The sequence below is a fragment of the Macrobrachium nipponense genome, chromosome 21 (genome assembly GCF_015104395.2).
Source record: "Macrobrachium nipponense isolate FS-2020 chromosome 21, ASM1510439v2, whole genome shotgun sequence".
Taxonomy (NCBI): Eukaryota; Metazoa; Arthropoda; class Malacostraca; order Decapoda; family Palaemonidae; genus Macrobrachium; species Macrobrachium nipponense.
The window spans coordinates 37,811,930-37,823,954 of record NC_087212.1 but is presented as its reverse complement, the minus strand read 5'-3'; the positions used below and the strand labels follow the sequence as shown (position 1 = coordinate 37,823,954).

The 12,025-nt window shown below is 32.8% G+C and overlaps 1 long non-coding RNA gene across 2 annotated transcripts; it reads left to right on the top strand.

The window, feature by feature from the left end:
• Nucleotides 1–5,110: 5,110 nt before the first annotated feature.
• Nucleotides 5,111–9,868, top strand: LOC135197581 (uncharacterized). 2 transcript variants are annotated; one of them, XR_010310612.1, is made up of 3 exons: nucleotides 5,111–5,137; nucleotides 9,423–9,590; nucleotides 9,764–9,868. It is a non-coding gene; the product is annotated as an uncharacterized LOC135197581 (long non-coding RNA). The 2 variants fall into 2 exon arrangements; XR_010310613.1 differs by lacking the exon at nucleotides 5,111–5,137 and adding an exon at nucleotides 5,205–5,320.
• Nucleotides 9,869–12,025: the final 2,157 nt, after the last annotated feature.

Below are 12,025 nucleotides of genomic sequence, written 5' to 3'. Positions count from 1 at the left end.
GAAGCCTTGTACATATCTTTTATAGAAGCAAATGAGGAGTATGTTAATTTGACACTGGATGACCTGGGACGTACGAGAATTTGGGCATTGGTTTGATCATGGTTTGCAGGTCACTTGAAGCTTCAGAGACGGTGTAATGGCTCGGGTATACAGGTCACTGGAAGCCTCGTCGACGGTACCATGGGCATTGGTATACCACTCACCGGGTACCCTTGGAGTGGAAGGGAATAGGCTAACGGGTCACCACCCACGGCGTTCCAGGACTGCCTCCGTGCTTTTGCGAGATTCCAGGATGGGGTACTCGGGCTGATAGCGGCAATCCGAAGAATCCACGCGCTGCCCCCAAAATGGTTCTGACGAGGGCATTAAGGGCAGAGACTGTCACCCCGATCCGAGACATCATGATTAGGCAAATGTCGAAGGGAGTGCTGCACGGCGGTGCCTTATTCTACGACAGTTCTTATCGGCGACCGAAGGGAGGCTGCGATTAAGAATCCGTCTGTTGTGATGTCCTTCCTCGTTCGGAAGATAGCGGGAAGTCAGACATTGCTCGGCGGAATGCTGACGTAGTTGGGTTATAAAAAGGCTATAAAATGTCCACAACAAAATAGTTTCTTCAAATTTTATTTAGTAAAAAAAAAAATATAAGAGGTCAGAAAGTCTATTTAGAAAATCCGATATTTATTCTCGAAAGAGTTCCTCGTTAGTCGACTGGTTTTCGCTCTCTGCTGCCATTTCGGTGGTCCGAAATTCGATTCTCGGCTCGGCCAACGCGGAATCACAGGAATTTATTTCTGGTGATAGAAATTCATTTCTCGATCTAATGTGGTTCGGTTCCTACAATAAGCTGTAGGTCCCGTTGCTAGGTGACCAATTGGTTTCTAGCCACGTAGAAATAACCAATCCTTCGGGCCAGCCCTAGGAGAGCTGTTAATCAGCTCAGTGGTCTGGTTAAACTAAGATATACTTAACTTTTTTATTCCCGAAAGTCATTGCTAGACAGGCATCAGGAACCATTTATAACAACCTCCCGATAATGACAAGTAACCTCACAAATAAATGGCCTTAACTGGCCCATCTCCGTTAACAGGTGGTTAGGGAAAATGACGTAAGAGACTTCGATTTAGGCGAACACCTGTGATAAGTCTCATCTCCGAAACTTGACACAGCTTACTTGTAATTATAAGAGATATACGTTCAAGTTGAACCCCGCGACACTTACATGTTATGTTTTTCAGATTACTGTACTGGAAGACTCGTTAGCTTAATTCTAATAATAATAATAATACTAATAAATAATAATAAAAACTATTACTTGATCTAGAGAACTAAGCGCTGTAACTTAATGCGGAAATACTGTTAGAAGGATCTCCAGCCTGTACCTAACCAAGGTAAAATTTGTACTATAAGTAATAACACTAAGCACCCAAAATATTAACATTAGTATTAACATTAGTATTATCATAGGCAAATCTAGAGAAAAACAAGGACAAGATTGTCATAAGTATCCATAAGCCAATAAACAAATGGATATAGTTGCATATGTATATACTATAGCAAAACGAGCCTGAAAAATGTTATGAGTATAAACGATGATAGAAATAGGAGCACTGATTACATTTTCATCACAAAGTGAAACTAGTAAATAATGCGCCAAAGTTTCTTAAGCACAATAGAGATTTCTGTACAGCGTACGATGCTGTATGACACACTCAGCCACGGACCCATGAAACTCTCAGCCGCGATCCATGAAACTTTCAACCACGGCCCTGTGGTGTCCGGTGTAGTTGGCACCTATATCGGTGCCACACTCACAAGCATGGCTAACTTTAACACTAAGTAAAATGAAACCTACTGAGGCTAGAGGGATCCTTTGGTACGTTTGATGATTGGAGGATGGATGATTAACATACCAATTCGCAGCCTTCTAGCCTTAGTAGTTTTTAAGATCTGAGGGTGGACAGAAAAAGTGCGGACGGACAGACAAACAACCATCTCAATACTTTTCTTTTACAGAAAACTAAAAACATGACAGCCATAATGACAGAAAAAATATGGAATCATATTACATTTTCTCCCTCAGAATCACAGAGGCGAATGACAGCCATGATTAAACCTCTTTCGGGTGAAGTTTATGACCTTGTAGAAGTAAATTCTTGAGGCAGAGACACGATGAAGCCTTCCGGAAGCAACCTTAAAAAGTAAATAAAACACTAAAAAGATTAAGAATTTTTGGCAAGATCGAACTATTAAGCTTTTAACCTTCAGAGTTCTTACTCGGTTCATTGACATCTCTTCTAGCATTACAGCACATCGATAACATGATCAATGAGATGGGTATAAAAAAAACTGCCCAGTCATGGGCATCGCATTATCTTATCATTTACATCACTAGTCTGGCCATGGCTTTTCATAGGTGATGAACCGCAGGCCTGGATATTCACTTGACACTGCAGTTTCCCGGTAGGATGCAAGAGACAAAGGCTAATTCTTACACATATTGCCGCTTTATTCACTATGAAAAATAATACGTCCCAGAATGCCTTCAGCGTTGAAGAATTATTTGCGCTTAATATCAGAAAAAAAAAGCAATCCTACTAAAAATCAAGTGTTTGTGTATTACTTCTGACATCATTGCCGTTATTGCTGACAAGTAAATTTGGCTTTATGCCAGCACTGCCTCTTGATCACACGAGCGGCACAAACGTCTAGAATAATGCAAAACATGACATTACTATTGAATATTGGAAAAAACGAATCACCTAAAAAAGAAACAGCCCATCCTTATTAACCACTGTAGAAGAAACTAAACACTTTATTTGCCATTAATTACAGTACATTTAGGATAATCGGCTACGCCTCACTTATCACGAACTAGAAATAAATATATCTTCGATTACTCGGGGTTTAAATTAGATATTATTCAAATGACGAGACGCTTAAGAAACAGGAAAATAGTAGCTTACTAATGTTGGAGGTATCACTCGTTCCTTTTTGTATATTCGGTAATTGTATGAACCACTGGACAAGCCTTACTTTCGCGAACCATTATAAGACGGATGATTCTGTGGGACATTGGTAGAAAAACGGCGCCTTTCGTAAGAATTCTCTTTTAAGAAAGTTTTCTCGGAAACACGCGAAAACTCAGGTGAACTAAAGACCCACCCAGACTGTCACCTGAGCCGAAGTAGCTGATCGCAATTGCAAAGATGTCTTGACTAAAGACATCTTTGTTGTTTTTTTCAATTTTTTAGTCACATGTCGAATCTTAATATTTAATGTCACTTTATGCTATAAAACCGTACATTTTATGACAATTGCAGTTACTTCATAAAATCTGTATAGCCCTCATGATAACTAGTTAATGGCTGATACACCTACAGGTAAGAATAAATAGAATAGCATAAATAATATTTTCGTTCTCTCCCTCAAAACTTTGCGTTGAGGATAGGAAAACGATACGATTCCTAAAAGCACTGATAGGAAGTGCCAACGAGAGACTATATACTCAAAAAGCCTATTTCAGACATGGTATGGCATTGCTCTCCTAAACAGAATTGGACAAGCTACACTGCGCTAAAGACAAAGAGACAGCAGCGAGACTTACAACTGAACAAAGATAGCTGGCAAATTTGGGAAATTTTCCCTTTCACAATAGAACAGGAAATCCGGCAGAGAACTGAGGACTTCCTTGTGAATGTTGAACAAAGGTCTGAACTATCAGTGACAACACAACATGAGAAGAAACTATCCACGAGTACCCCTGTTACGAATAAGGAACATCAACAAATATACGCCAACCTGGCCGCGGGAACCGACCTGAAGGAGGCAGAGTAACTACACATAAATCTGAAGCAAAGAAAACTGGTCATTAGAGATATTCACTGAATGACTTAGAAAACTAGACTGCAGTTAATTAGGTCTCTTATCTGGGTCAAAGGGCCCAAACTTATAAAGGTTAATGGCATTTTCCCCCGACTTCTCTCAAATAGTTTCTCTGTTTTTTTATTCTCAGTTCTATTTTTCCTTTTTAATTTATGTTTCTACAGCTGCACCTGCCATTATATAAGCATTGTGGTTACTCTGCTAAATCATCATTGTCCTGATTATAGCCAAGAGTTAATGGCTGTGATAAATGACGCTACATAGCACCAGTTTTAGCTTTTTCTTTAGATGTTTAGCTTTGAGAGTAAGTTCAATTATATGCAATTTGAAATGGATTTCCTTAAAATAACCGGCCGAAGAGCGCTTTATCTCATATATATATATATATATATATATATATATATATATATATATATATATATATATATATATATATATATATCTAATATATAATACATATATATATACATATATACATATACTTATATATACATTATATAATATATACATATAAATATAGTATATACATACATACATAAATATATACATACACTGTTAAAAACCCGTAGTTTTAATCAGAAAATTACCGTAAAAATAAACGGTTTCCAGCCGTATTTCAGAAAACGGGTGGCCATCCGTTTTATCGTAAATTGTTAATATCTTTTACGGGTATTTACCGTAAAACCACCATTGCTATAAGCAGCCATGCCCAAAATTGGTTACTGTCCGAGGGCCGTAATTGAGGTATAGTCCTTATCATAATGGTTCATATAACTTAAATATTTTCTGACAGAATTGTGTTAAATGTTAAGACTAAGCCTATATGAAACATTAAAAGCTTAAAATTTTCTACTAAATCATTAAAAATACAATATTGTAGAAGTTATTAGTTTTATTATTATCGCATTGGCATCTGTCCATATGAAGTTGCCATCCGCTACCATCCCATGTAACTACAGAATTATTAGTGTATTAATATAATAATATACTTGTACATTTACCATTTCCAACATTACGTTTTATGAAACGGGCAAAAAATAAAAATTCCACTGTATATTCAAAGGACCAAAAACATCATATATATTACGATTATCCCGATCAGATACGCATTTCGCAATGCGTGTGTTTTCATTTCTGGCGGGCGGAGGCGCCGTACAAGTCACTTGAAAACAACGAATCCCCTCAGCTCATCACAGATGTCTTCTGGGTTTCTTCTACTGTTACGAAGAGTGAAAGTTGTGAACAGCATCAGGTGAGTTTTAAGACCAGGTGTATGCTTTTTTTATTTTATATGATAAAACTTTACTGTAGTTGCGGCCTATAATTAGATTAGGACTATTATGTATGGACCCTGCCTCCGTCGACGGCTTGCGGGACGAGTATTTCCCCCTAATACAACCTGTATAATTAGATGGCAATAAATAATCCAGGACTAGTAAGTACAATTACCGTACATTGTGTAGTGAAGCTATGTGGTAAACTTTTGATAAACATCCCATTAGCATAGATTGTTAACCTAGACCACATACCTATAGGGTAAACAACAGAGTGGACTAGCTGCGGCCACGTTAACCGTGTTCGGACCCACCTTCAGGAAAAGTACTTTAACAACACGCCCTGACACAGGAGATGGGTACCAGTCATGAGTCTCATGTCTCGAGGTGTTGCTTCACGACCGTTGATCGTGACTGGTGCCCATCTCTGGTATCAGGACATGTTAAAGTACTTTTTCTGAAGGTGGTTCTAAGATGGTTAAGGTGGCCACAGCTAGTCCTCTCGGTTGTTTATCGTAGGCTAAACCAGTCTGGGGTGAAAATAGCAGCCTTTCTTCTGTGGGAGTCACTAGCCTAACTGTATGGGTACATGGCAAGTAATTGTGTTATGTAACTTGTGAACTTATGGGATCTGGTAAGCTGTACATTTAGGTGTGAATAATTAATCATAATATGTTCTTTTATTTATAATGAAGTAATACCATGTATTAGACTTGAAAAGACTTAAAAAGGACATAGTGCAAAAATAGTATTCTAGACTTTGTAAAGGCTATATTCTGGTTCAGTCTTATGTAGCCTATACCCTTGAGTGGTATTAGCCTAACCTACCATAGGTTGCAGAATAACAAGGTAGAGTGGCAATCCCTTTTTCAAAGGAATATCCTGATATTAGCTTAAAAAAAGCGTGGCTGAATATCAAGCAAAATAGTCTTGGCTATTTAAAGAGAAAACCAGTTTGCAGGAGGGTTATGAGTTGAGAGAAAACTTAACAAGATCTTTTATGACTAGCTTAATGTGGATTATATTATAATTATTAGCCTATGCCAGCTTAAACAATACCTTGGGTTAAATAAATTACTTCCTAGACTAGATTCCTCTTCTTACATATTAGGTAGGGTGGCCAGACGTCCTGCTTTAGGAAGGACACTCCTGTTTTTTGAGCATTCTGTCCTCGGTCCTGCTTCACCTTAAGAAGGACGCTAATTTCTCCTGTGCTTTTGGGTTTGTCTAAATAAAAATATTAATGCTAAAAATATAAACAAATACATATACGAAAACAGTGAGAACTGATGGGCAAAAGAACCATTTTTTTTTTTTTTCATGAGGCCAATAATTTTATATAGTGGCTGTTGGCACAGTTAGGAACACTAGGCATGGAGCCGCAGTGTACTTATATCTGTCCAGCCATTTACAAAAGACTTCTAGCCAACAGAAAACTATTAGAGATGGCAAGGAAAAGGGCAAAATGTAAACATCAGATTGCTAATTCCTTTAGTTTCTGAAATAGGTAATGTTAATTTTTTCACCCCAGTTATGTAATAAATTGTTCCATCTTCAATACATTTAAATATTAATCAATTTCAGTTCTTTATTCATACACTATTTGAGATTTAAACACTCAAGTCAAGTTTTATATATATATATATATATATATATATATATATATATATATATATATGTGTATGTATATATATATGTAGTATTATATGATAGTATATATATATATATATATATATATATATGTATATATATATGTTGTATATATATATGTGTGTATATATATTGTATATATATATATATATATATATATATATATATATATATGTATGTATATATATATGTATGTATATATATATATATGTATGTATGTATATATATATGTATTGTACTATATATATATGTATGTATATAATATATATGTATGTTATATGATATAATGTATGTATATATATATATGCTATGTATACTATATATATGTATGTATATATATATATGTAATGTATATATATATCTATATGTATATATATATATATATGTATATATGTATATATATATATATATGTATATATGTATATATATATATATATATTTATATATGAATATATTATATCTATTTACTATATGTATATATATATGTATATAGTATATGCTATATATATATGTAGTATATATATAGTATATATATATCTGTATATATATGTATGTGTATATTTAGTATGTATATATGGTGTATATATGTTGTGTATATATATGTCTTTGTAATATATATGTTATGGGGTAATATCTATGTATGTGTCTATATTATGTCTGTGTTATAATTTATATTGTATATATTTATATGTATATATTATTATATATATATTTATATATAATTATATATATGATATATATTATATGTATGTATATATATATAGTAATGTATATATATACTAATGATATGTAATATATATATTTTATATGTATGTATAATATATATGTAATTATGTATATTTAATTATTATAATTAATGTAATATGTATACATATATATAATATATATAATATATATGTAACAATGATCGTATATGTTATAATTAATTGATATATGTAATATTGATAATACATATATACTGGTATTATATTTATAGTAATATGTATAGTTATATTGTATTATAATATATATAATGTATTTATTATATTTATTTATAACTTTTAATATATGTATATATATATTTAGTATGTATATTATATAATATATATGTATAATATTAAATATAGTATATGTCTATATACATTGATGTAATAATATAAGTTATACATTACTATATATTATATGTATGTGTTATATATTGTCACATAGCATTGTATATATATATATATGATATTGTAGTTAAATAATATATTTGAATCATAGCATGTATATTATTATATTTAATACATACATTTGTATGTGTATATATATTTATATGTATATATATTTATGTATAATAATATATATATCTATATATATATATATATATATATAATATATATATATATTGTTAATTAATGTTAATTTAATATATGTATATATATGTAATGTATATATATAATGTAATATATATATTACATATATAATGACAGATTGAGTATTTTTTAAAATTTTGCTCACAGCACTCAAGTGGGCATGAAATACACATACTAATCTCATTTCTGTGTAGCCTATAGTGATGAAATATGAAACAAATGATAGCAGAAGAGTTATTACAAATACTGAAGTTATACATCTCTGGAATGAATTGAAGCTCCTAGTATTAGGGTGGCCATTTCCAAATTTCCAAAAAGGACTTTTTTTTTTTTTTTTTTTTTTTTTTTTTTTGCCAACACCAATTTAACCTAAATTAAGCATGATTATTAATGAGTTTTAAAAAATACTCAATCTGTCATTCTGGAAGAATCAGAAGTTTTAAAAGTAGTTATGTAAATAATGTGATAACTTTTTCTTTAACAATGGTAGATCCTAGGCCTGCTTGAATTTTGCAAAATTGGGGAAGGTTTTTTTTTATCTAAGTCATTAAATCATATATAATTAAATATATACTATATATAAGTAGGATTGCATGTGACTAAATCTGATCATTCCTAACTCTTAATACATTATAGTAAGATTTCTTATCATTGCATGCTTATGCTCTGAATCTCTCAATTTGAAACCACCTTTATGCTTTATTTTATTTCAAAGTTTATACCTTTCTTTGTTGTTTGTGATGCTCCATATGATCCTCTCTAATTCCACATCTCAACTTTTCATGCTGCTGTTCCTAATATACTATTTTCAGGACTGTCTTTATTTGCACACTATACTACCTTTAAACTTCCCTATTCCTATTTCCATGCTATATAACTCAAAATTTTTGCCTTTTATAGTATGAATGTACTAGTGTATGTGTGCAATGATTAGTACTTGAATTCTGCAACTTCCTCGCAGGGACCTTATAATTTGTTAATCTGCATTCTAATGCATGATATATCCATAAACTGTCCTGTCTAGTAAAATCCATAATTTTTTTATGTAATATCAGTTACTCTTCCTACCAGTTGTTAGTGTTTGGCCTTCTAATTGTCACCCACTGTGAAAATATTTTTTTTCCTGGCAGTTTCTGCAATAAACAATGCTTCACTTAAATAATATATATAGATTGGCATTTTTCTCTGTTTTCTCATCTAATTCATGCTTTCTATTCCCACCACACATGCTACTACAAAATTCTATTGTTACAGAATTTCACCAAGGCTTAATTTTCAGGAACATCGGTGCTCCAGGCTATCCGCTTCATAGTTGCAGTTGATGGAAGATTCATCAACTCAGACTTGACTTCACTCGTGCTGCGATGGCCATGGTTTTCGCAGCATTTTTGATATATGATATTTATTACCCATCAGAAGCTTCAGTCACAATGGAATTTATGCAGAGGTAAGCTGTTGTAATAAGTTACTTGAGTTTTTTTTTTTCTTTAATTTAAGAATATCAGGGAAGTAATTTATATTTAAATGTCCATGTACTGTAACTTTGTAATATGTGTGGTGGTGAGCAGTTGTTTTACAATATTTTTACCATTATGTTCATATATCTTGTCATTTTTACAGGTGTTTCTGAAAAATAAATGCAGAAAAAGGGACAAAAAATACCAGAACAAAGAAAACATGGCACACACCCATTGAAGAATATTAAAGTTCAATGAGCTTATGGAAGGGATAAGGAGTGAAAAAGCATTCACACTCTTCTGTATAAATAATTAATGTTAAATTTTGTGTTAAAAAAGTTATAAATCTGTTTTTCAAGAATAAAGTTTTTTAAAAGTTAATCTTCTCATTATTTTCTCCAATTGGATATATGACCTGCACAAGGAATTTTTGGTTACTATTTCAATTGTAACATAAAATGCAAAGAATTTAACATTAATTCAAAGAATATATTAAAAATCATGTACAAATCCCAAAAAGTTACTGTATACTCTGTCAAATAAATTTACATAAATATGTTACATGTATAGGATTTGTTACCAATTTTAGTTTTTATCTGTTTTGATATTGTATGAGATGTAATTAGAATTTTTACAAAAATAAATTTAAAAAACACATGTATAAATGACTATTGGTAAAATTTACAAATGTTTAATAAAATGTGGCCCCACAAGGAAGGTATGAAAAATGTTTTTAGGATTATTTTTTTCTTAAATTAGCCACTCCAAAGTTTGGCGGGTGGGGTTGTGTAGCGCAGTGATATACAGGGTGGGGCAAATCAAATGCCCGAGTTTTGATCGGCTATTAGGAAAAGCAAAACAATACTTACAGAATTATTTGTTTTACTCGAATCAGTATACAATGCTGTTTGTGTGATCCTTTTTGAAGATGCCATCAGGAAGATGGTGCCATCTATAGCGATGCACAGTTGAAGGCGATGTCTGAAGTTTTCGGCTGCTCTTCGGCAGATCTCGAGGAGTATTGTAGCGATTTCCTCCCGGATTCGCATCTTCAATTCTTCCAAACTGTGTGGCCGAAGTGAGATGAGCCGAAGAGCAGCTGAAAACTTCAGACATTGCCTTCAAGAGTTCATCGCTACAGACGGCCACCATCTTCCTGATGCCATCTTCAAAAAGTGATCACACAAACTGCATTGTATAATGATTCGAATAAAACAACAAATAATTCTGTAAGTATTGTTTTACTTTTCCTAATAGCCTATCAAAACTCGGGCATTTGATTTGCCCCCAGCCTGTTATTATATTTTGCATTTCACCCGTATTTGAGAAAATCCCGTAAAACTATTAACCGTAAATTATACGGTATGTTATTGTTAACTTAACGGTAAAACCGTAAATTTTACGGTTAAAATTTTATACGGTATTTTCTCAAATACGGGAGAAAATACGGTACATTAAAATTACGGACCCGTTTTTTTAACGGTAAATGCTTGGCAACATTACTGCCAGGATTTTTACCGTTTTTTCAACGGAAAATTTTTTACAGTGTACATAAATACTGTGTTCATGTACTTTTTAACTAAAGGTTAAAATAGACTCCATGATAAAAAAGAAATAAAAAAATCCCGTAAAAAAAACAACTACTTTCTTTCATTACTTTATATAAAGAAGTTTCATTCATATCCAACGACACAATAAAAAGTATCCACTTGAAGCATATTAATCTTGTGCTGGATTCATAATCCGAGATCCGAACACAGAGTCGAGACTGATAAACAAATCACATGAAAAGAGAATAATAACCTGACGTCTTCTGAGAGCACAATAACAACTTCATGCATACGTGCAATGAGTCAGTGCATCAACAAGAAATAAATTTTAAAGAAGAAATGTCAACGAGAAATATATGTAAAAAAATAAATGAAAATGTTTTTCTACCAGCGGCTACGCCCTGCGCATCTCGAATGGCTGACTGCAATCGTAAAATAAACTGAATGAAAAGACAGGAGGGAGGAAGAAGGAAAAATAAAAAAAAGAAACATAAATCTGTTATTGCTAGACAAGGCGAATTCGAAGGATTACCCTCTCGCTCTCATCCTGCAAGTCACCGATAAAGACTGCCTTAAGATTTTCCGTAAACACTTTACAAGATGTCTTGCTGTGTGTGTTGAATATATGAGCGACGCTCACTGAGAGAGAAGAGAGAGAGAGAGTTTGGAATGAATACAGGTAAATGAACAGGAACAGAAGGACATAATAATAATAATATGAATATGAATATCGATACATATAACTCCGGAAGAGAGAGAGAGCGAGAGAGAGAGAGAGATTGAATTGAACTATAAGTAAATGAACAGGAACGCAGCAACATTATAATAATAATAATAATAATAATAATAATTCCGATACGGATAACTCTGGAAGA